Here is a 4,832-nt window from a genome sequence, read left to right as displayed (position 1 = left end):
ACACACCAGGGGGGTGGGCTAAGAAGGCAGAGCGACCACGCAGCGCTATATCGCCACGACCTACCCCCCCCCCCCCAAACCAGATCCTCACCACCCAACACCAAGCCTCCCCAACGGCGCCCCACGGTTTACGTACAACAAACTAAACAAAACACATAAATACTTAATACTAATTAAACAGGAAACCCGAAAACAAAATAAACGAAACAAAAGCAGAAAACACAGCAGGACAAAACAGCAGCAATTGCAGTGGCTCAGTATCCCGCCGGCTGCCTGGCTCACGCCGGTCCGGGAACACTCCACCAAATCGCCATCCACTGACTGATCACAAGCGGTATTAAAAGGGAACCTTAAAACGGGAAACAACTGCAAGTGGCTAGATTACCAAGCCCTCGCAAACTGCAGCGATGGAGATACCCACAACTTTGAAAAAGGAGATACTGGCACATGGAGAGTCGCGTCACTGGTTACAGGGTGGTCCAACAGACAACTACAACTGGATCTTATATACGTACGCTGGCCACAACAATTAATCAATCAATTTAACAAAATCACGATACCTGAAGAGATCGCACCCTCCAGCTCCATCTTACTACAATAGTTACTACTCTCGCTGCTGAAGGGTTATACAAACAAGATTAATTCAGTGAGGAACCTCCCTCAAAGGTACAACGGCAAACACCCGCCTGCTTCAGATCACAGGCCCAAGTTCTGAATCACTATTCTACCAACACACAGGTAGAAGATGAAGAACTCTCCTCAAAGTAGTGCTGTCAGTTGGACCTTGTAACATGAATAATCATAGTGGAGAGTTACAATTATTATTTTAATGGGAAGATGTGAGATTTTTATTGGGGGGGGGGGGTCCCACTTTCAGAAACAGCCAGTGAGACTCGTTTACCTCAATCCTTCTGACCATGTGAGTCTCATTAATGAATTGTATCTTAAGCCCAGCCGGAGCCCACCTCCCCAAGGGTACACTCTACTTTCCCAGAAAATGCCAAGATGGATTCAAATTCAACTCCGAAACCTACTGTCAGTTTTTAGAAGACACTTTCTTCAAGCAGTGGTACAGGAAACAGTCAGCATCTTTCAGCAGGACCATGATTTTTATGCAGGACAATGCTCCATCGCATGCATCAAAGTACTCCACTGCATGGCTAGCCAGTAAAGGCCTTAAGGATGACAGAATAATGACATAATCACCTGACATAATCCCTATTGAGAACTTGTGGGCCCTGCTTATATGGGAGATTTACAGTGAAGGAAAGCAGTACAGCTCTCTGAACAGTGTCTGGGAGGCTGTGGTTGCTGCTGCACAAAAAATTAATCGTCAACAGAACAAGAAAATACCAGATTCCATGAATGGAGGACTTATTGCTGTTCAGCAGCCGGACTGCTTGGGGGAAGAAGCTATTGCACAGCCGTGCAGACCTGCTCCTGATGCTGCAGAATCTTCTTCCGGATGGAAGAGGGGTAGTAGACAGTTGGTGGGTTGGATGGTACCGGTCAGTCACAATGCTGGTGGCCTTACGGATGCAGCGGGAAGTGTAAGTGTCCTGCAGGCTGGGGAGGGAGCTGCCGATGATCCACTCAGCGGTCTGCACAGACTTCTGAAGGGTCCGGACCGCTGAGCGCGTCATCAGCAGCTCTCTGTCCAGCCTGCAGGACACTCGCACTTCCCACTACATCCGTAAGGAGGTGGCTATATTGCTCACTAATTGATATTTCATGTCAGAATTGTTTATTTGGAAATTATGTGATGTTTGTTTATTAATCGCACTTTGAAAGATGATAATGAACAAGGGAGATGGGAAAATGTAGGTTTTCCATTTAGTTGCATAATAATTGTGCACACTAATAGTTGTGTAATAATTGTGCACACTAATAGTTGTGTAATAATTCTGCACACTAATAGTTGTGTAATAATTCTGCACACTAATAGTTGTGTAATAATTGTGCACACTAATAGTTGTGTAATAATTCTGCACACTAATAGTTGTGTAATAATTCTGCACAGACATGTATTCCCCTGATAATGTTCACACTCACATTTCTGGGAACATTGGGAGCAGTGTGTGGCTCTGTGGGCTAAGCCTGTGTGCTTGTAATCAGAAGGTCGCAGGTTCAAACCCAGCCTCAGCCTGTGGGTCCTTGAACAAGGCCCTTAACCCCTAGGTGCCGCTACAGGTGGCAGCCCTTCGCAGACAACTTCCTCTATGCAAAAAAAAGAGCAAGTTGTGGGAGGTGTAAAGACAATTTCCCTACAGGGACAATAAAAGTGTCGATTATTATTATTATTTCCCTTGCATAACATTCAGGCTTCAGGTTCATTAACATTTTGGACTGACTGATGACACTATATTTGTTTATTATTAAAATTAATCCCAAAAACACAACTCGCCTAATAATTGTGAACACAGTGTATTACATTGTGGGAACCAAATGTCCCCCACGATGAGATAAAAACCTTTTGCCATGTAAGGATATTTTTCACTCCCCACACCCCACAAACATAACCTCAATTTCATAAAAAAAATCTGTGAATAGAATCACAAAACTGGAAATACCTAAAATCTTGTATTTTGTTTGCTTACTTATGGTTAAGGTTGGGGCTGGGTAGACTGTCATTGTTGGGATTAGAGTTTTCACCATAGAAACAAATGGAGAGTCCCCACAAAGACATAATTACAAACCTCTGTGTGCGTGCGCGTGTGCGTGCGTGTTTGTGTGCGCATGTGCGTCTGTGTGTGTGTGCGCATTAGCGTGCATGTGTGCGCCTCTGTGTGTGTGCGTCTGTGTATACCTGGCTACAGAAGATGGATGGATGGACAGATGGAATTTGCAACCTTACTAAAGAGTAGCAGAAGCACTTCTGACACTTGAACCCTGATGATAAGTACAATTATTTATGTAAAAGTGCATCAGTTTTGTACTTAGTGGCATTTGCCAAACATGCTTGTAAAGGTGAATTCTGCCAGAGGTCAGTGCTGTGGGTTGGCGTTTGGCTCAGTGGCTTATATCACTATGCTCCTGTGACTAAGGCCCTTAACCCCAAACGCACCGGTGACTGCCTGCGTCTGCCTTCTCAAAGAAACAATTTTAAATTGTTTGACTGTGGAATTTGAGCTTCATGGGTCCAAACCTGCTTAGTCACATCGCCTTAAGTTTGCTGCTCAACTCGCCGCTTTCTCAATTGTAAGTCGCTTTGCAAAAAAATATCTCCAAAATAAAAGTAAATGCTCTTTTTTGCAGGAGAAAAAATGATCAACATGTGTTTCAAACGGTACAAAAGTGGGTCTGACCTTCATGCAGTTTCAACAAAACGTGGGTGGGGACAAGGGACGTCGCGATATAATGTGATCATACGATTACGTTTGCAGCAAAATAAAAGGACAGCGATAATGATTCCCAGCAGCACAAACCAAAGACAATTGGATGAAAGCAGAGTGGAATATGGGAGTATGGTAGACGATCCTTTCATAGCATCCAGATTTCTTAATGTTTGCTAGGCTGAGTTTGTTTATATGGCGAGGAGCCCAGCACCAAGTTACACAAGAAAATAAGCTGGAGGAAAGCAGCAGGCAAAAGCCTGACCCAGACGCAGCCCTGGTGCACGCCGGTTGGCGGCTGGGGAAACTTGCCGCGTATCGCCCCTACGGCGGCTGTTTCAGCTCACGGTAGGAAGCCGCCATCTAGTGGTGCGCTTTGGGAATTGCATGCAGCGATAAAGTTCCTCGAAATTATTTCAGTATCATGGACCTAAAGACTCATTGAGGTTTCACTCAAAACACAATATTGTGCAGTTTGGGGATTTGCGTTGGTGTTTTTGTGCTCATCATCACAGGTCCTGAGGGCCCATACATGCTGGTGCTGAGCTCTGTTACTGATATTCTTAAGTATTATTTTTAATAATTGTTGCACTTGGACTCGATCTTTTATACAATGTTTTGTCGCTTTTAATCTTTCCAAGCACTTTGCATACCGGGGCGACGCCCAGCACCGTACAGTGTCAATCTGCTTCCTCATTTGTATGTCGTTTTGATAAAAGCTTCTGATAAATAAGTAAAATGTAAGTCAGTATAAACGTATATACAACAGTAACTATGGTAGATTTCTCTCTGGTAGGTCTCTCTGACCTTACTGCACTGGGAGAAAAGCCCAGTGTAACATGGGCTAAAATGTAAATGTGTAGTTTTTTAGATCTTAATCTGAAAATCCGTTCTTCGTTTTCCCAGAAGGTGGCAGCACATGAACACTGCAAAACTGCAAGTGCGCTATCCGTATATTAAAAATACTACATAATTACATACATCAATCAATATCAAGAACAGAAAGATGCCCACACAATATACCAAAATCTTAAAATCCCCCTTGGCAGCATGTTACGCTGTAGTTTGGTTTGTCTAAGCTCCACACTTTCCCAGAATTACCCTGGACTGCTTCCAGTACGGAAGCCCAAAGAATCAGACACGAAGCTCACATAACTTGGCAAGAGGCCCCTGAATTACCTGAAGTGGATGGAGTTTTCACCTCGGCCCATGGGGATTCAGAGCAGACACAAATGAGCGTGAACCCATGTGTGATTTACAGTAAAAGGTGACTGAACACAATACACAGCCTCTGTAGTGTCTCCACTGTCCAGCAGGGGGTGCCACATGAAAGCTGCCCAGCAGGAGTAAACAGGTTTCCGGAGATGCTGCATTGCAGTCCCACAGTCCTCTAGTCTTAAGTGCTCAAATTTTGTGGTCCCTCTATACCTTAGTCTCATAGTCCATAGTGCCCAATTCCCCTTTGCCCCACTTCCATGATCCACAGGTCCCTAGTCTCCT

Source organism: Brienomyrus brachyistius, unplaced genomic scaffold (genome assembly GCF_023856365.1).
Source record: "Brienomyrus brachyistius isolate T26 unplaced genomic scaffold, BBRACH_0.4 scaffold92, whole genome shotgun sequence".
Lineage (NCBI taxonomy): Eukaryota > Metazoa > Chordata > Actinopteri > Osteoglossiformes > Mormyridae > Brienomyrus > Brienomyrus brachyistius.
This window is presented reverse-complemented; position numbering follows the sequence as displayed.